The following is a 21,580-nucleotide window of genomic DNA, read 5'->3' on the forward strand; positions in this document are numbered from 1 at the left end:
CTGGTGGCCACCGTCAAAAAAACATTTAATTTATATGCCTCACCATCCGTGTACAGCAAGTTCCCTTGGCCCCCGTCAAGACTCTCGAAGGGAGAGCCAAGCCATGCCCCTTGGCCTGACTCATCCTTGGCAGACATTCAAGCTTTCAGCTTGCCTTGGAATAGATTACATTCACTTATAGCTATCCTTCCTAAATGTTTGGCCTTCAGAAGATAGTTAGTGGTCTCTGCTACTTTATATTGGTCCTGTTTGAAGTTGCCAGGTTTGAGGCATGAGGACTTTCCATCCTTACACAGAGCATCACATGGTAACTGGGGATATCTACAGATTCTGCAGTGCATCAGAATGAATGAAAACATTTTTCTTACAGTAAGACTTTTCTAAATTACTTTTAAAATTTCTTAATAATGAAAGAAAAAACCTAATGCTTTAGAAAATAATTAATAATGTTGATTTGCACTGGATGAAATTCTCCTTCAAGATGCAAATGATCAGATGTTGACAATCATTTATCTCGGGTACCAAGCCAGACAGATGTAAGTCAGCAGATGTATCCCTATTAGTGCTAAACTGAGACAGAGACAACAAATGTTACCTCTCGGTAGAGTTTATTAAACCATGCTCAACAGCATGTTGACATAGTTACACAGTATCCCAGCTTCTTCTGGCCTGCAACTGCCTAGTTCATTGCAAAGGTGAAGGAGCGGGCAATTGCACAAGTCCTGGCAGACATGCCTTCACTCTAAGACACTGGATTTGTGAAAGACTTTTCAAAGCATCAGTAGGAGCTGAAAGCTCTGTTGTCCTTTGCAGCTTTGAAAAATGTCCCTGTTGATTAGCGCATCGATTCCTGTGCTATGGCTCTCAAGCCATCTGCATAGTAGACCATTTGTTTGTACTGTAGATGGGCTGTTGCGGTTGCACATGTGCACTGACTATGGACCAAGTGTGTGCACTGGATGTCAGGAGATCTCTTATGTAGAGAAGCAATCATGCCATTCAACTAGCAAAGACTAACTATCAGAAGTAAACTGAATGAAAACCTCACTTTTTACCCACCTTCTCCCTTCCTGCTCCCCCTGTCAGTGCCCCAGGCTTGTTGTGTGCCACTTTATGTTGGTGCTTACACTAATAGTGATTTTCACGTGTAAGGAGCATATAGTGTCTTGTGGGTACCTGCTGTGGATTTCCATGCACAAATGATAATTGTTTCCATTTTTAATTCAAAATTATTTTTAACAATTTATTATTTTAGTCAAGTCTCATACTGCAGCAATGAGTGCCCAAAGAGCTGTCTTGCGTCAAGCTGTTCAATGATATTATGACACACATAATCTGAAACTAAAATAAGGACCTTCTATGTGTTTTACCCAGTAATGATTGATAATTTTAATTAATGTCTTCAGCGTTTTATAGAAGGGCAGTTTAAGTAATTCAGAATACAAAGCAGGGAGTTCCAGTACTCTTTTGGAGACTTGATCATATTCAGCAATTTGTGCCTTTCATTTACAAAAAGTCTAGGTTTCATGTTTTCAGAACAATTCTGCCAAACACCCATCTGTGTTGCTTTGTTTAAAATTACAACTAGCAAGCCAAAAATACATGTTCCATCCAACCAGCCTTATGGTAAACTAACTCTGAGATCCAAGTGCTAGCAATGCAATGGTGACTGTCATTGCAACGGCCTCAGGTGACACTGGCCTGTAAACAGGACTAGCAAGATGAAAAAAAAAAATCTTAAAATTATCTACCTTCTTCCAGACATTTCTGGACTGTTCTTGACCAGTGACTGGTTCTGTTTGAAATACACCATTTGCAGAGTCTGCCTGTGAAGACTATTCCAGAGACTAACAGATGCACTTTTCCATAAAGTTTATTTTTTCCATTCTAGTCTTTCCCCTGTATTTTTTTTTCAGTTTCTCCAAGGCTCCAGTAAGCTGCCAGAGAAAATAATGGCAGAAGTTCTGCAAGACGAAGAACTAAAGAAAAGGACACGAGGAGAGTTACTGCTTGTAGAAGGACTAAGTAAAGGGAAGATTTTTTGATGAACGCAGCAGTCAAGCGTGCCATATTCATCCTTCTGTTACCTTTTCTCTGTAAGTCACAAGTTGTTTTCTTTCTGGAGCTTCATTTCATTTACCTCAATAGTGAGAACAAACAAAAGGTCTGGGACAATTTGACTCACAGTGCAATAAGATATTTTCATACAGGATTTCCTTGTGTCTGCAGGCATTGAGGCAACCAAGACCCAGCTGCAGTTAGCTACCAACTCAAGATTTTGGACAGAAATGACCACTCAACTCTACCAGTGGTTGTAGCTACAGGGACAACAACTATGCAAGACTTGGACCACCTCATCATGCCTTGCTTGCCTGAGCACCAGTGCCAGAAACCAGCTTATTCTTATTCCAGACTCATTCTGGGATAATAATAATTTCTTTCTTGGGTGCATGCCACTTCAAAATAATTTGTTCATTTTTGTGTCTTTGAACTTTTACAAGACCAATAAAATAGTAGGAGGAAAGGCAGAAAAAAGGTTTACTTATATACTACAGTATCACAAACCACCTGAATGCACTTATGCACAATGAAATGTTAGATGGGCTGTGCTTACTCCTACAGGTCTGGTGCAATCATTTAAAGGCACATTCTTATAGAGCTAGTCTTCAGTTTTAGCCCATCCACCAAATCCCATTTGTTTGATATACTTTTCTGACACAAATGATGACTTTCAAAATGAGCAGTCAGTGCAAGAGCCTAACTGTTGAGCATGTAGCGTTCCCCAAACTTATGAAAACGTAGCATCTAAAGGCAGATGAAATGACAGTGACCTGAAATAACAGGAAGCTGGCCTCAGTTATATATCTGGCAAGGGCTGAGGGTGATGGAACCTTGTGAGCTGTATCTAAAACCATGAAATATATCTCTGCCCCTGAATGAACTGGAAGGCATATTTCAGCCCACAGCAAATCAAGATTCAAGTACCACTGGCCTTCGAGACCTCTGCTCGGTGCCTGTTCAGATCCAAATGCAGAAGCTTTGGGTGATCTTTTGACTCTACTGCTGTATTTTATTGGAACCTAAGTCTTCCCATTTATTTAGCTGTGGGCTTTCCCCAACACATTCACCAGCATTGATACTTCCCTTGTGAAAAATGGGAATGAGAGAGAAAAGTAAACTCTTGCATTAGCTCAGACCCTCTCCTGGGAGTCTGGAAGGCAGTGCTGGAGAATCCAAACTTTTGCAATCCTTTTTATTTTGTCTTAGAATATGTAATATTTTGTAAAATCTGTTCTGCAAAATGGTCAGCAAGAGATGAAAGGAAATCTCTTGGGACAAAAAAAAAAGTGTAAAGTAAAAACAGAGCCAGATAAGGAAAAAAAATGTTTGCATCCTGGAATGTTTCAATTCTTTCATCAGAGAGGGAAAAAGCGAGTTAATGCTCTGTATGGAAACATGCATGCTTTATGGGGCATGGGGATTTCAGGGATTTACAAGGTATACCTGCAGATCCCTGCATCCAGTTCAGATGCAGTGGCAGCAGTAATGGGGCTTAGTCTCCCTCTGCCCAACACCTGGTCCCAGTTTCCTCAGTGAGGAATGACAACTTTACAGAAGGATCACCAAGGGAGACAGTATGCAACAAAGGTTGTCTCATTTTCATAAGCAATGTAATTTCCATACCAAAAACTGTACCTAAGGAAGCTTGATGGGAAAAACACAGACAAATACAGTCTGACAGACACATTAGGTCGAAAGGTCTCTGCTCAAAATTAATCACAGTTCTTCCAGTTGAACAGTTACAAAAACTTCTGTCTGGGCCTCTCTGCAGTCAGATACATCACAAACATCACACACACATGGATTCATGATGTGTTGAGTCCAAACTAGATGCTGGCTCTCCCCTAGAAGGACAGTTTTGCTGTCCCTGATCTGTCTGTGTATCCTGCCCCATCCTGTGTATTGGTTCAGCAAGACACACCACTTCACTCATCAACTGGTTTGCTCTTCTTCACTGCCAGCTTCCAGCCAGAGCAGCCAGCAGAGGTGGCTCAGCCTGGCCATGCAGCAGCTGGGTACCAGTGACCAGGGAGAAGACATGTAACCTGGATCAGAGACGAGGAGAGCTGGCTTCTTTCTCCGTCTGCAGCTCAGAGCATAAGTTACTAGTGAAACTGCACCCCAGAGCTACCCGTTATAACATGATATGGGAAACCGATCACTTTGTGCTTGGAAATAGAAAGCTCTTAATAGGACTGAGCTGTTGCTGCTCACAGCAGTGATGTTCATGCCAGGGACTCCTGTTAATGACCATTGTTTTTGGTGGGATTTAGAGGATTGCTGGTGCTAACTAGTTTTGCTAAAATCTTCTTTGCTTTGGTGGGTCAACACTGAATCCCTAATCTTTTGAGGATGGTCCGAAGTGATTTTAGAGTTCACACTCAAAAAGTTTCATCACGCCTGTTGTTCATTGCGAAGGTGCAGTGGCACTGGCAAAGGGAGGAGCTTTCACAGCCCTTCCCACCTCACTGCTTAAGTCCATTGGGTTTTTGTGGTGATACACAACATTTGGGTAGGAAATACGTTATGGAACACCAGAAAACAAAGAACCAGAAAGGGCACAGACATTCTGCTGTGTAAGGAGTATTTCTAGTCTTGCCTCCTATAGCTCTGCTTAGAGAGGAGGACAGGGATTTTTTCACTGGCAGTGATGGAGATTTCTGCTATAGCCATTGGTAGGGAGTCAACACAGTGTCCCACGGTTGCTACTGCCAAACCTATTATAGGATTGTTGGCTCCCTTAGTTTATGGGCAATGTCCCTAATTCACCCATTGCAGGACTACAGGACAGGAGGAAAAATTTGGTCTTCCAAGGAGCGGAGGCCTCAGTCCCGTGCAGAACAACCCTAGAAGCTGCTTTCCTTCAGCAGCCGTGTGGTTTTGGCTAGTACCTGCCGGTGGCACAACTGGATGGGGGTATTGCTTGAACACCAAGAGGCTGGGGTGAAACACCAAGATAACTCTGACTATGTGTCATGGTCCATTCGGTGATGGACTCGTGATGGTTCATTTACCTTGATCTCGAGGTGCAAAATTAAGGCAACCAAAATGCCAAGGGGTTATAATTCAATCAAGCAGTGTTGCTTTATTAATTTGCCTGTAAAGCGGCAGGTGATAGAAAGAGAGTAGAGGAAAAGGGAAAGGTAAAAAGAAAAGGCAGAAAATGAGGCTGGGTTTACCACCGAACGAGCTCCAAAGGTGTCCCTCTGGTCTCAGGTCCCGTGACGAGAGTCCTACCGGTCCTCCGTCGTGGTTCAGGGTCCTCCGGTGGGGAGATCTCCCTGATGTCCCGTCAGGAGTTGTCTTTTATGCTTCTTCACCCCTCCTCACTCCTGTAGATCGAGGCCAATCTCCGCCTTTATTGCGCAATCCAGGCTTAACTGCGCAGGCCCGAAAAGTCCCCACTTCGCTTGCCAGGGCCCGTCTGCGCCTGCGTCGCCTCGGTTCAGGGGTCTCTTACCGGCCCGTTGGGTGACCTCAAGACCCTTGGCGAGCCTCTGTGCATGCTCTTCTTCGTTGGCCTCTTTTACAGGGAGGAGGTGGGGGGCAAGTCTGGCTCAAACACCAGGTGAAAATCCATCTTCTGGACAGCAGTTATTGTCCCTGGGTCGGAGACACCTGCACAACACAATTCCTTGCTTCAGGCCTCTCTCCAAATCATTGTCCAGTTCTTTCTCTCAGTCCATTCTGTTCTCCAAGTCCCTGATGGTGATGTTCAGGCAGAAACTGTTCTTCGGACCGACTCTCACACTATGCCTTCTGGAAAGCATTCTCAATAGAACTGCTGTATTTCTACATTTGCATTTGAAAGATGCTATGCACGCTTACATTTTAAGCATAAGTGGAGTCAGTGTATTAAGGTGTGAGTGATTTACAGACCACATTCAAAATTTAACCTGCCCATTTTTTAAAATGGAAAATGGTGGTTGCATAAACACTGTAACCATATATTACAAAAAAATCTTTCCGATGTCTGATATATAGCCTGAGTATAGTTCACCTAGGTATTGTGTTTTAAGAAAGACCAAAACATCTTTCAAGTCTTTCATTATTTAAAGATTATTCCAATTTATGGAAGTGGGGCTGTATTGTTAATTACACGTACTTTGTGTGTGTGCAGATATGGAATTACATGCAATTTCTGTCTGATTGTATTTTGATATACGACACACAGATTGAACTTTCAGCCTTCAACTTGCAATCTTTCCTAACAGTCACCTGAAAATTATAAAAGCATTGAATCTGGCCACCTTTGAACCACCGGTATTATTGTGGTGATTCAGGTTTTCCTTTGAAAATGCTGAAAGAAGATCATACTCCAGCAGGAGAAAGATAAGACTCAGTATTTTTCCTGTTCATCCTCACAGCATTCACATATGTGTTTCTGTATTGGTAGTGATTCATATCACAAATGCCTTTGTCCTTTTCTCTCTTTCAGCTACAATAGCCCAAGTAATTAACTAAGTGAAGAGGCTGTCAATTAAACACTGATACTAATCTTGGCATAAAAGCTCCCTTAAGAAACCCTAAGTTGGAACATATTTTACAGCATGACCACTGCCTTCATTCAGCTCACTTCTTGGACAATTAAGTGCTCCAAATGTTTGTGTGTCATCCGGGCAACATGAGTAGCGCGAACAACCCCTACTATAGATACAGTCCCTGCAAAGAATGCTTGGGGAGAACAATGCCTATTGTGCCAGCAAGGCTGATTTTATCAAGCAAGGGACATTATATAGTTAATTAATGCCAAGATCTTTAATGATAAGATTGTCAAGGACAATTAAGAAGATGATTATAAGTGTCCTTGGAAACAAGAATGCAATACTGATTTTAGCTTATTTTCAATAAGTGTAGCTTAAAGGTCAGTTTCTCTGAAGTGTGAATACTTAAGCATTCTTTGGATAGATGTCATTAAACATTAATCTCAGGAGGAAAACATATTTTTCAAATCTATCCATACTGCAAATGAAAAATGAATGTGAAACTCTTGCTAGAAAATTAAGGTAACATATTTCAACAATAAATAGCTAGTCAGTGTCACATCCTCAGCAACAGCTCTGGGTCCACACTCTGAAATTAAGTCAATGGAAAGACTTGCTCCAGCTTCAGCACAGCTTGTTCAAGACCATGACCACGTAGTCAGCAGATGAATAGGCTCTCCTTGGTCAGCCCACCCATGCTCAGGAAGCTTCTCCTGTTTCTCACCTGCCCAATTTTGGATCCAGCTTTACTGTGTCTTGCTCATGCACCAAAACCAAGCCCAAATGGCATTTGACATAAAATCCCTCTGTGAACTGGAAAGCTCACACAAGGAAAGTGATGATTACTGGTAGAACAGGTTGCACCTTGAATGTTGAAATTAGGAGATGAATTAATTTGTCCATTAGAACTGGAAAAGGGTTTGCTGCGAGAGAACATTTCAGCCTTCTACAAAGACATTGTCAATGCAAGACACTTTATGATTTAAAGTCTTAAGTAATTACATTAAAGATGAATCTAGCGCTGCATGTATGCTTAGGGATGAACAAATCCTTGTATCTGTCCATAATCCCCCCAGCTTCTAATGAACATTTTATGGTGTTAGTAAAGAAGCTCTTACAGCTTTTGAGTTTTGTAAAAGGGGTAAGCAAGAGAGTTTTCTTACTACACTATCTCTTACAGGTAAATTCAGTATTTGTCTTCTCTCCAATTAGCAAAGTATTAATTGCTGATTTAAAATATAAAGAAAACACATTTGCAAAGGTGAGACTACTGTAACCTTATGTTCTTTTATGGGTGGGAACAGACTAGAACTGAGATTGGCATACTTCCAAAAGCTTTTAGCGGTTGCTAGCACACTCGGAAATCAGTTTTAAGTAGGAGTTGTTTGAGGAATGGATGATCAGTAGATATGATTCCACAGATATGAAAAAAAAAAGGTTAGAAAAATATGTCATAATTAAAAACAGATGTGAACATTTCATACATATTTTTTTAAATGACAATAGTTCTAAGCAAGGAAGAAAAGGAAAGCTTTCAACTATAAGATGTAACACAAAGCTTCCATTCAGAGAAATGAAAAGAATATCTAAAATATCAGTGACCATTTCATTAAAACTAAAGATAAGGTAATAAAAAAGAATATACAATAGATAAACCCAAACTATATACAATAGATAAAAGCATAATGTAGGAACAGATGGTATAATTATAAATGAGGTACAGAAAAAATAAAGGGATTTAAGAAAGGCTGCTGTGCCACCTTTAAAGCAAATAATTCTGTAAGGAGCTATAAATGGATAGAAGAGGAAGCTTATTGTTTGGGAAAAAAAAGAACGTGAGGAAAACATTTTTTAAAATCAGTTATTTTCAAAACCAACGGGTTCAGACTTGCATACAAAATCCCGAAGGACAAGCTAAGGAGCTCTGCAGATCAGAATTTGTTTTTAAGCACTCAGAAATAAACTAAGAAGATACCAAATAGTAGAAAATTTAGCTTATTTTTTTTTCTTTCTTTTTAAAGAAAAGGGAAATTATTAAAGAAGTTGACCTAGGGAAATTTTTGCCAGTTGCCTGGTGTCAACCCTGAGTAAAATAATGAAAGTCTGTTCAAGATTATCAAGAAAGAGGTATGTTCAAGTCTACCAAGACTAAGAAACTACAAGCTACAAAAATGCAGTCAAAGGTAATCAGGACATTTTGTGGAATATTGCTCTTCTTAAACATTAAAAACACTGAGACCATACATGTGGTCAATAAATGCAACTATTTTCTGATAGTATAACTTGGATTTATCCCAGGTATCTGGTATAGTACCAAATGCCATATTGATTTTAAAAACCTGGTTCACTTTGAACCAGAGACGTGTACTGTTTGCCAGTGCCTGGTTTTAATGGGTTGGGAAGACCACTGTAAACCAAAATAGGATATAACAATAACATGTGACCTTGAAAGCTGCTTACATACAACCTTCTTCAGTCACCCCAAAGAAAGTATAATCTTTTCTTTAAAGGATCTTCCGGAGAAATCAAGATCTGGACCTTCCTTTTAGCAAAAAAATGTATTTCAAAGAGTGTGGAAGATGAGTGCAGTTCTGCAATGTAATCAGATCACGTTAAATATCTCTTCAGTTACTTCATAGTTAACTCTCTCCACTTCAGCTGAGACTATCGTTCTCCAGATTTTAGCCCCCACAACATGAACAAATTCACTGGAGCATGCCTGTCAGTCTGTAAGCTGCTACGCACTGAGATGTTGTTTCTGCACCTATTTTTATTTTGGAGAGGTGATGCCCAGTCGTGCATTCGGAGCATCATGGAAGGTGAGAGCTCGCCCTGTTCTCCCCTGGCATTTACCAAACATTTGGCTGCACACAACCCCATGGCCGCATCCCACCATCAGGAGACATCTGCTTTGCTTAAGGATGTGAAAAGCTGGAAGCTATGAAAGGGCTCTGTACACAAACATCACACATCCCCTGTTTGACACTCTTCTTTCCCCTTTTTTCTCTTTTGTTCTATTATACAGCAGATTCACTTCATATCTCTGTTAGATTCTAAGCTGGTGGGCAGAAAGACATGAAAGAAAAATGTATTTTAAATGAACCCAGGCTCCACACCTGAAGGCAGGAATAGAGCTAGGAGGTGTCAAAAGTCAGAACTTGCAGTATAATGTTGATAAGTATCCACTACAGTTGCCTCTACCTTTTCTTTCCTTGTTTCTTATCCCCTCTCCAATTATTATTTCCATTTAGTCCTGATCTTTCCTCTCCTCGTCTCCACAATGACGACCACTTAAAGCTTTCTGTGAAGAAAGTTGATTCATAATCTAATTTTCATGTACCAGCACAGCTGTGAGAAACTATTCCCTTTACAGCCATACCACAATGTGCATCACCGAGAAGATACTCAGAGACAGAACAAAGAATCTTGCAGCTCACTGGCCAGTGACACTCACCACCACAGGTGCCAAGTTCTCTGCTGCTTTGCTTCCATGCTCGAGCATGTTTCTGAGCAGAGGTGGGACTTCGTGAGCAAAAGGCTGAGCCTGGAAGCACAGCCACTCACCCCCTTCCCACCAGAAGCTGTGTGTATACCCGCAGCTTCAGAGCCCACCCTTCAGTGTACCCCGCACACTTAGAAAATTGAGAGGTTTGTTTGCATGTGATAAATACACAGAAATTTTGAAACATCCACAGTAGCAAAAAACCCCACACTGATACTTTTTCTACACAGAAATAAATCTGCAGGAAGCTAGAAGAAGACTAGTGAATAAAACCAAAAGTGCTAGGCTATTGCACAACACTATTTTGCCATGAAGTACATATGGATGTAAGCAGCAGCTGTTGCTCTGTAAGTCTGTCTTTCTTAACTACCTTATAATTTTGCTATTATTAATCAATCTCATTGCATGCTAAATGGTAAAGAAAATGTGGTTCCGATTGTCCGTTGACAAGCAACAGGGTTTTTTTCAGCAGGCTGTCTTCCTGGCAAACCAGTGGATTGCTTTTGCTGGCTCAGAAACTCAAACACACAGCCTTTCTGATGCTGACAGATTCCACCTGTCTCCCCTTTAATTAACATCTAATATGTAAACCATCTAATACATGTAACACTGCATAGCAAGGGATTAAGAAATAGAAGGTAACCCTTCATTCTAAAGCTGTGTCATCTCTTAGGATGTCATTACAAATGGCAAACAGTACCAAAATGAAATGAGAACTACACACTGGCAGAAACAGAAACATGTAGGTACTCTCACTACAACAAGTATAAACATATGTGAGCACAGAGACAAAATAAAGTGGAAGATGTAACAGCTTACCTAAATGGATTCACAAAGGTACTGCTCCAGCTCAGATATCATCTGATTTAATGCAATTATAAGGAAGAGTAGGATCTACTAATTTGTGTTCCCAGTTATTGCTAGCTAGATAAGCATTGTTTCTATAAGAATCTGGTGCCATCCATTAAGCCTATTAAAAGTGCTAATTAGCTTGTGTTCCACAAATGAAAGTGTCCAGGCTACACTCTGCTTTCTAATACCTGCCAGCAGCCAAAAGCTGGGGTTGAAAATAGACAAACACCTTCTAGGAAAGCCCTGTCACCACATTAAGATGTCAAAAGTAAGAGAGAGAAAATGCTCCTCTGCATCACAGTAGCTGATGAACAGGCATGAAATTTATGTGGCTGGGGGACGGGGCTTACCACCATTCACAGATAGCTAAGTTACGCAGAAGGTCAAGGCTGCTATGTTTTTATGATAACATCTAAGCAGAACACAAGCATTTGGAGAGTCTCATCCACACATCTGTCTAGGGAGTTAAACTCATGCAGAACAGCTGCAACAAGGCTTGCAATGCTCAACAAAGGGCAGGAAGATTAGAGAACTCAATAATAAGACATGAAAGACCCTAGTGGCAAGAGGAGAAGGGGAACTGTGCTCACTAACCCACAGCAATGACAAAAATCATTATTTGAAGCCTCTTAGAAATGACTGAAAGAGAGGGGCACGGGGGAACAGGGGGTCAGTGTAAAATCAACACCTCCTGGCAGGGTTGGCCTTTGTTTTTCTGCAGAATGTGAACTACGATCTTGTGGTATAAGCTCTTCAGCTAAAAATATTAAGTTGTAGCTGTTGTCTTTCATTTGCTCAAAATGAAGCTGGTGGCCAGTCCCCAAAAACACAGAGTGAAACTGCTCCATACCATGGGCTGAACCAGGTCTCTGACAGGAGAGAGGACAGAACTGCTCTCATGTCATTAAGGCATATACATATTTATTTGTGTTTCCCTCTTCCCTGCTTCCAGTTTCAGGAGATATGTAAACAAATATGTTGCTCCAACCCACATAAGACATCACAGGAGCCCATCATTCACAATATCTTCAGTGGCATCTGGTACCAAAGTGGAGGTGAGGAACAAAAGTTCACTCTGGGATCCATCCCATTTGGGAGTGATTTTTCAACCAATGATTATTCTCGCCAGAGTGGAAAAAAACAAAAAAAAGAGATTGCTTTGGCATCAGTGCAAATCCACATGAGCTGACTTTATCACATGCCTCACATCTCCATTTCTTAGAGCTTGGATACTTAATACTATGAATAATTAAGGAGCAATGAAAATAAATAAAGTCCATGAAGACCACAGACAGATGGCAATGAAGTGCTTCATTATAAATGTGCCCACATTGCCAACTACCCTTAAGTGCAGAGATCCATATTTATTGCTAACAAAAGACAGTGGAGTTTTAGCATGTCAGAGGTCTTTGAAAATAGTTTCCAAAAAGTCATTTTTGCTTTCTTTTCTGTCCACCTTTCTCAACTTTTCTGTTTACACCGCTAACATTTTTGAATGCTGGAAAGGGGTATCTTTGTCAGACGATGTCAGATGAACTGTCCATGAAACACTTGTCCCATCCTCTTCACCCCAGTTAATGGTCATGTTTACACTGTCACAAAGGCAGTGTCAGAGCACCCCTTAATAAAACACTCATATCAATATTGTGACAAGGCACAACTTTTACTTGCCTGATCTATGTATTGTTTAGGCATTGCATAGTCTGTGCTCTCTGTAATTTAGTACTGTCTTGAGTAAAGACCTAAAGGGGAAACAAAAAGCCTCCAAGTCCTGGTCTTTATTCAGTTCTTCCTGAAATAGGTGCTTTTTTCCAGTTATGTTAATTTGTAAGCATACAGATAATTGCTTTCTCACCCCATTGTTTTCTCTGAATGTTTTTGGAGAGAATAAACCTTCTACTCAGTTATTTACGTGCTGAGATTTGCTTCATTGTAGTTTAAAGATCAGTCCTGCATTTCCTAACTCTTTTTTTTTTTCCTACCACAGGCTAAATGCATTAGATGGATACACAATCATTCACAAGCCACTAAATCTTCCTTTTGAGATGGGACTCTCTAGCTAGAGTTTCACTCTTATCTCCATTTCTGATCAGAGAAGAAAGTCCTGCTACAGCCATCCTGCCTGGAAGCCTTCCACCAGCATCCTGCTCAGCAGAAGAACATGTGTCCTCCTCCCCCCACCCCTATGGCATCCAAAGACCCCACTAAACAAGCATCAGTTACCTCTTGATCTCTGTGTTTGCTCTGTTGGGAGTGATCACTCCATAGCAAGCAAGCTGAACTGGCAGATTTGCTGTGGCAGAGCCTTGTTCCAGACAAAATCCCAGAAAATGTGGGGTGATTTCTAGGTCTGAAGCGAAACTATTTAGAGGAGGAACCTTACACTTGCAATGGCTAATGGAGGATACATGTCAGTAAGGTTGGGGTCCCAGGGCTGGAGGGAAGAGGAAAGGAAAGAGTTTGTTAAAAAATAACACCTGCGGTGGGAGTAGGGTCTGGTGGAGATCGCCAAGCCAACCCTACCAGCAGGAGCAGATGAGCAACAGGAATTTAAGTGAGTAATCCCAGGAGCAACAGAAGTCATGCAGAGAGGTTTTCTATGGCTGCCTTGCATGGATTTTCTGCTCCTTAGTAATCTGGCTGAGCTCAAATTACAACATTTCTCCTTGGGGAAAGTACTAATGTTGGCATGTTTCCTATACTTATCTGATAGCTTTCTCAAGACTCAGGAGTTCAGTGTCATGGAGCTTTCTCAAGACTTAGGAGTTTGATATCATGGAGGTCTCTGTTCCTCCATCAGATATTTTTAAAATGGATAACAGCATGCAAACAGCCACGCACAGAGACTGGGCAGAGTTTACTTGGAGAAATCCTATGTTTTAGTGAAACAGGCTGAAAGTGGTTTGACAGCGTGCATTCAAAATCTAGCAAGTTTCATGGAAGGCTGGAATTATAGATTTGGGGAAAGATCTCAGTCACAAATTTTGACTACTTATTTTCATATTGATTTAGCCATATTTTTTTTTTCCCCCTCCTTCTTCTTTCTTCTCTCTTCTTTCTTCTCTCTTCTTTCTTCTTTCTTCTTTCTTCTCTCTTCTTTCTTCTTTCTTCTTTCTTCTTTCTACTTCCTTCTTCTTTTTCCTTTTTTTTTTTCCACACTAATAGAAGTTGGTAGTTTGGGCATGACAATTATTAGTGCACAAACAGACAGAGAGTGCCAAACACCAAAAGAAGACAAAGTCAGGGCTTTATCTCCAAGTAATTGAACTTAATCAAAGCATATGCTTTGTACACCTTGGTAATTTCATGCCAACGGAAGGGGAAAAGCTGTGGTCATATGTCAGTGAAGCTTTAAAAACTGTTAAACAAAAGTGAAGAGCTATTTTCCTAAGAAAAAAACCCAACTTTTGCATTTGAGCAAAGAGTGCAAGAAAATTGAACTCATACAGAACAAGTAGCAGAGAATTTGTCAGCTCCTGTGTTTCAGACTGGCTCGCTAGTGGATTTCAGGCATTTCTGTCTTGTTTAATCACTGTTAACTGCAGCCTGGAATGCTGATACAATGTGTAGTGAAAGCAAAGAGTGTAAATTGGGCATGATAGAGGTTTCTTGGTGCAGGAAGGAAGTAACATAACACTGGATGCAGCTCAAGTTGCACTGTGAGAAAAGAATGAATGAGCAAACCAAGTCTCTGTCACAAGACAAGAGAGACCAAAAAAATATATAATTAAGAAGAGGTTTAGAAGGGAAAGAATAATGAAATGTTTCCATTTTACTTCCTAAACTGACCTTTCTAAATACAGGAAGAAGACGTATAGATTTAAAAGCATGTTATGCTTGAGTTAAGATAATAATTTAAACAGTTACGTAACTTAGTTTTAGTGAGAAAAATCTACGGGTTAAGTGCCAATGTCTTTTTCCCAAAAGTTTCCAGGAGCCCAACTATTGTCATCTCTTGGGGACACTCGCATTCAGAACCACAGAGACGGATCTTCAGATGTACCAGCCATTTTGCTGTGAGCTCAACACACCCATGTGAGTAGAACTTCAGGATGTAGGTCCTACTGAGAAATCAGATGCCTAAACTCTGCTGGCTTAAAGTTCCTGCAGGGTATTTTAATATGGGAAAAGCTTTTTGAAGCTCTGTCCTCAGGTCTCTGACATTCTTGGCTGCTGACATCTGAACAAAATCCTTGGAAGTGTACTTTTACAAAAAAACACATATCACTATCTACCTTGTGTCTCCCCGGCATCCTCCATACAGAGAGGTAACAAGTGACTTTGTGTGGACCCCAATAATGATTGACTGCTGTTATCCTGTGTCCTGGCAGACTGGTTCATCTCCCATATTCTCAGATACTGTCTTTCAGTCTGGTGCTGTTGGTAGCCCAGTGGATCTGACACACTTACTGGGAGTTTCATGGGAGGCCACAGGACTGGATTAACCCAGAGCTAGCAGTGGTCATTGCTCATTGGGTGCATGACCTCCCACGCTCCAGATCTCATGGGGCTTTCACCCTAGTGCCAGCCCCATGGCCGTGGACAATGGTGCCTACAGGCAAGATCAACAATGGTGCAATTCAGTGATGGAGGAAACCCCAGCCACACTAGCAGACATCACCCTCCACTGCAAGGTAGAGCTTCAGGAGCTGGAACCCAATAGCTCCATACCTGGGAGCATAGGGGAGCCCATCCAGCACCCCTCAGGCTGTTGCCTGCCGTGGGCCATGCAGAGAAATTACTGGGGGCTGATGGGAACAGCCTCCTGTGGTATCTTTAGTTAGACCACCACATGAGCTCTGACCCATGAAGTGAGGGCAACAGATCAAGAATGTCCAACACGTTGAATACTTGCATCAGACCCTATAGGTTACAGATTGCCCAGAGACATTGTGGAGCCTTCATCATTGGAGATATTCAAAACCTGACTGGGCACAATCCTGGACAACCTGTTCAAGGTCACCTAGAGCAGGAAGGTTGGACTGGACGATCTAATGATGGGCCTTACTACCTCAGCAGTTCTGTGATTTGTTAAACCCAGTTAAGTTACCACAGAGTGGAACTTGCAGCCCTGCTCACTGATGGCATCCAACACTTCTTCACCAGCAGCAAGACAACTATGTGGACAACCTGCACAGGCACCAGTGTGTGGTTTCAAAAGGCCTGGTGATAAATCTGCCCTACCATTCAGAAGCTGTGCGAGGGATGGATGGCCCCATGGTTGCAGGTCATTAGTGTAATGAGCCCTGGGACACCCTGAGATCTTCTCAGGAGAAGCCTCGTGGTGGTACTTGAAGCTTCTGTTAGGACAACAGACATGGGAGACTTAGGCACCAGGGGAGAGGGGATGACAAGAGCAGCCTGGCATTTCCCTCTGTTCCCTGTGATTGTGCTTCTGTCCCTAAACCCAAAACACTGAACCTTCTCCTTGGAAAAAGACTTTGGAATCTTACTGTCTGCAGGTTTTTTATAATCAAGCCTGTTTTAACAATTAGGCTCACTCTCACTGAAACTAAGGGAGTTATAGAAAAACATTTTTTGCATTGTACACAGCTAAACTCTTGCTAGTGAAAAAATCCCAGGATGAGCAAGACCATTTCTTTGCAAGCAGCCAACTCAGAATTACCCTGACTTAAAATCCTGAAGAGACACTGACCCAATTTACAAATCATTCTTTAGTCTAAGCCACCCCTTTAGAACAAAAATCACTGTTTAGATGTTCTGAGATTGACAGCCTTGTTCAGATATTCAGCACCATATGAAGAACACTCCAGATAAAACTGCCATCAAAGTCCATAGTGCATTTCTCAGAGCTGTTATATTATAGACTCCATATTGTTTGTTGTATCTGGTTACACTACACTATAAAAAAGCCTCTGCTTTTTGTTACATGTATTTGCCACCTCATTTTACCTTCATAAAGAAATGTTTAGATTTCTGTCCTTTTGGATGTGGACTGAATAATGTCACATTTTTTTTATGAACATATATTTTGAATTTCAATGATAGAACACAAGGACAGTCCCAATGAACAGCTCTATTATACTTAAGAAATTGAGTTTCTATTCATAGGGAGCTGAGTAGCTCCTGTTAGATGGTTTCCCATACAAAAAACAGTGAAAACCTCCAAATGAGGCTGACTATGTCAAAACACTAAAACATTAATAGGATTTCTTCTCAAAGGAAAGACTGAATCAAAGTACAACTATACTGATATATCTTCTAATACAGCTATTTGCAACCTAAGAAGTGCCTTTACCTTGGTTTAAAATCACTCTGATTTCTGCTACAATGTTTTTGTCATAAATATGCACCTTATTATACAGAGGAAGGGCTTCTATGAACAGCATAAAGGACACGTTTACACACTAATTGTCTGGAACAGTGTATGATGTTTGCCACAAAATAAAATACTTGCCATTTTTCAGCTTTAGAACATCTTAATTTTGTGTTCATATTTTTCATTATCTGCTAGTACTTTTTAAAAACACGGACGTGAACAAAAGTGACTGTAATAATATTTGATAATATTTTTTCTGGAGTTATTTGGGAAAAGAGGACTTAATTCCCTGGTTCAGTGACAAAAACAGTCTCTCAAGTGGCAAGTCTTAGCCAAAACAACAGAAAATAAAAGGCAGAAAATATTTTGCTTTGTATAGAAGACACATGCAACCTTATCGAATTGTGCATGTTAGAAAAAACAAAGTCTTAGTAGAAATTTTTAGAGATAGAAATATTTCAGGGATGCAAGCACATATTCCAGATAATATATATGATTGTCAGCTTTCTCAAGGAGAATTTCGTCATTTGCAAGAGATGTGCAAAATATTGCCATTGATCTATTAGTCCTTAATATCCTTTCTGTTTAGGTAGAAGTATAAGACAGTGTGCAGACTAATGGAAAGACTAGCTCAGCAGTTGCAGCAAACTTTTGCTGAGGATCAAGAGACTGAAGCACAGACATCCCTAATCCAGCTCTGTACCACCCGAGAGTCTCCCTGTGCCCAAAAATCTGAAAGCAACATCCAGGGCTGGCAGGAACATAGACAGTGGCTATTCTGCTGGATTTTCCAAAAATGAGGCCACAATAACCAATTCACTTACTAATAATCAATACAACACATATCAGTGAACAGGTTCCCTACTTCAGCTTTAAGTGTACATGAATAATGGATACTTCATTGCGAAGTGAATATAAGCCCAAAGGAAGGAACAAGAGTGTTTTTCATCCCCAGCCTAAAGTATAAAAGGCTAAGCTCAGACATTTGGTGATCCCACAAACTTTTTTTTGAAAGTTTCTGTCTAAAATGTTCAAGTTCAAAAAGATTTTTGCCTTAAAAGGGTTTTCTGTTTTTGTTTCAGAAGATCTAAAACTCTTAAGTGCACTGGCCATGTGCTTCAACAGTAAAGCCAGTCAGAAACATCAGTATTTCTGCTAATAGAAGCACTGTTCAAAAGAAGAACACTACTCCTTAGTTTTCGTCCATAGCGAGCATTTGCTAGAAGGAAAGAGATATTGACCTCTGGCTTGTGGTGGGTAAATGTTAGATTACATTCAGCAAGTGAAAGTCAAAAGTGCTTTCTATGTTGCTTTTTAGTTAATGGCATCTGCTTTGTTATGACAGAGGCTGTTTGTTGTTCTTTCTACTCTAAAATACATATTTTGGTTCCAAAGCCCATTCTACATTTACAGTGGGAGCATCCCACAATGTGGGACATTAATGACAGTTACCTTTGTTTATAAAAATTAAATAGAATAGTTTATTTGTGATGAAGGTTTATAAGCTGTTGTCATAGAGTGGCTGTGATCAGTTACAGACAGATAGGAGGGGGGTTATTACCCACTGTTTATAAGTTATGAGAAATTGCCAGTAACCAGTGAATTCTTGCTTTGCTCCACAGAAATTTTGCTCAGTGTCCCTGTAGATTGTGTTACCCATTACCTGCAGGGTAAATTTTTTCCTGTTTCCCCTCCTTGGAGGCGAAGGCAGAGCAGGAGTGGACAACTAGCTTTTGACTGCGGAAGACTTTATTTTAGGCCCTTTACATGCCACAGATTTCCTATGCATTCTCACGGTTGCATGAGGTCGGCCCTACAACAGGGTCCCAACCCTTGGGGTTTGAAGCGGAGGTCGTATGCCCCATGAGACCCAGGGAGTCTGATGCCCAAGAACAGGAACAAGCCATACTGATCAGCAAATCTATCTCTGAATTTCTGTCGTCTTACTCAGTTTAAGTGCTTTCCCACTGCCCAGAGTTTCATATCCCTACATCTTCTCTCAAAAGATGCATTTTCATGGGTGGGAGCTAGCAACTCCTAAATAACAGTGCAGACCAATGAGCCAGGGAATGGAAGGCCTTTGGGGAGGTTCAAATCCTCAGTGTCTAGCCTGCAGGCTTTGCAGGAGTACATCTGGCTTTCGCTGTTCCCAAGAGGTTCAGCCAGCAACCCAAAGGGTCAGCAAGACCAAGATCATAGGGACAGGAGCATGACTCCATAAGAACACAAGTGCATTCATTGAGGTCAAAGTAGGAGAGGAGAGACATCTGTTCTGACCTCTGGTTCCTACCAACAACACTCCTGATGAAAAATGGATATGGACTTCAAGGCCAATGGCCAGAGCACAGGACCTTTTCTCCCTGTGGAAGGACTCCCTCACCAGGCTGCAGAGCAGAGCTCATTTTCTCTGTGACTGACCCCATTAACCTGACAGTTCTTGCTGAACAGTGGCAGAGCCTCAGTGCAGATATGGAGAGTACTTCTGACCCATTGGTCTCACTGAGGTGAGGTTTAATGGCTGTCATGGTTTAACCCCAGCTGGCAGACAAGCGCCAGAGAGCTGCTCAATCAATCCACCCCCTCCAGTTGGAGGTGGGGGAAAGAATCAAAAGGGAAGGGAGAAACTCGTGGGTTGAGATAAGAACAGTTTAATAAGACAGTAAAAAAAAGGAAATTCATAATAATAACAACAACAACAATATACATATGTGTATATAAATATATATAAAAAGTGATGCACAAGGCAACGGCTTACAAACACCAGTCTCATATAGCTGATCCTGGAAGAGGGGAGATCTGGACAGCAGTTTGTACTTGGACAGCCGGTCCTAGAAGAGTCCCCAGTCCTGAAAGACGATCCCAAAAGAGAGCAAAAAGGCAAAAGACCAAAATAGAAAAAGGTCAAAACCAGGCAAAAACTAGTGAGCCAGAATGGCCAGCTCCAGATATATATGGAGCATGATGCTAATGGTAGGGAATGTCTCATTAGCCAGCTGGGATATCAATCTGTTCTGTTTTACTCCCTCCCAGCTTCTATGCACACCTGGAGCTGGAAAGTTGAAAAAGCCCTTGGTCTACTTGACAACCGCAAAAACATCAGTGAGTTCTCAGCAACACCAACACCAAAACACAGCCTAGCTACCGGAAAGAAAAGCATGGGAAGTTCGGAGTGTTATCACATTATTCTCTTACTAAATCCCAAACAAAAGACTGGCAGTTACTAAAAAGAAAAAATTCTAACTACTGTGAAGAAAATTAACTCAATCCCAGCAGAACCAGCACAATGGCTTACTGTTTCTTCTTTCTGGGTGTTTTTATGGACCTGGTCTTACGGTTCTTGTGCCTCAGCAATCCCTCTCATGTTGCAAAAATAAGTATGTTAATGTTACAACCTGTATCAGGGGAATCATGAAAACAGCAGGTTAGTTACAACATATCCCCTCAGGACAAAAAAGCAGCTGCCAGTGCACTTCAATGGGTACATAAGTATCAGGTCAAAATACCTTTAAAAGGTAAAATAGGTGGCTCCAACAAGAAATTTGCAAAACAATTGCAACACAGACCAAAATTTTCACACAAAGGCTGATTTGTGCTATCAAAATCTTTAACAAATTCAAGTTTCGCAAAGTACAATAAATCAAAATTACCAGAATGCTTTATTTGTATTAGCACCTTCTAATTTTTCAGTTCATAATGATCTTGTCAGTGCCGATTGTTTTTTTATTCGAAGAGTGTTTGATCCAACCCAAAAACTAGTCTGGATAAAACATTTAATTTTGGTTCTTTGATAACTTCTTTTCAAATCAACCCAAGATTAATGTGAACGTGGTTTTTGGTTGTCTGAACCAAAGCCAAATAACTTTAAACTCTGGGTTACAAGTTGATTGTCCATTATGTGAAGTAGACAATTGCATTTAGTCTTAATGAGTTGTTGTAATATTAGACTAGGCTGAAACAACCAGCCAATTGCAGTCTTCAGATGTCTAGCATTTTCATGCATAGATTTTACATCCTCAGGTGCAGCCATTGCCACGACTGGTGTATCCGAGGTTTTCTCAACATTCCCTAAGCCAGTGTCAGCAAGTACTTCCAAAGGTGGTTGCACTCGTAATTAGATGCCATGATTGCTTCAGAAGATAACCTACCAAATCTGTAATTCACCCACATAAAAATGAAGGTGCATTTAAAGAGTTTAATAAAAAAGTGGTGATCTATGTTTTAGTCTCTTCTTACTAAACTCACAAGTTATTTAATAAACTCTGAAGAAACTACTTGCCAATAGAAGTTCCCCGACAGGTAATGTAACATAGGTTAGATTAAAAACCTCCACTGTGTCCCTCCCTGCTTCTGTACTTCTGTGGCCAAGGTGAGACCTGAGCTAGTGTCATACTTGCTCTCTTG

The sequence above is a fragment of the Caloenas nicobarica genome, chromosome 3 (genome assembly GCF_036013445.1).
Source record: "Caloenas nicobarica isolate bCalNic1 chromosome 3, bCalNic1.hap1, whole genome shotgun sequence".
NCBI lineage: Eukaryota > Metazoa > Chordata > Aves > Columbiformes > Columbidae > Caloenas > Caloenas nicobarica.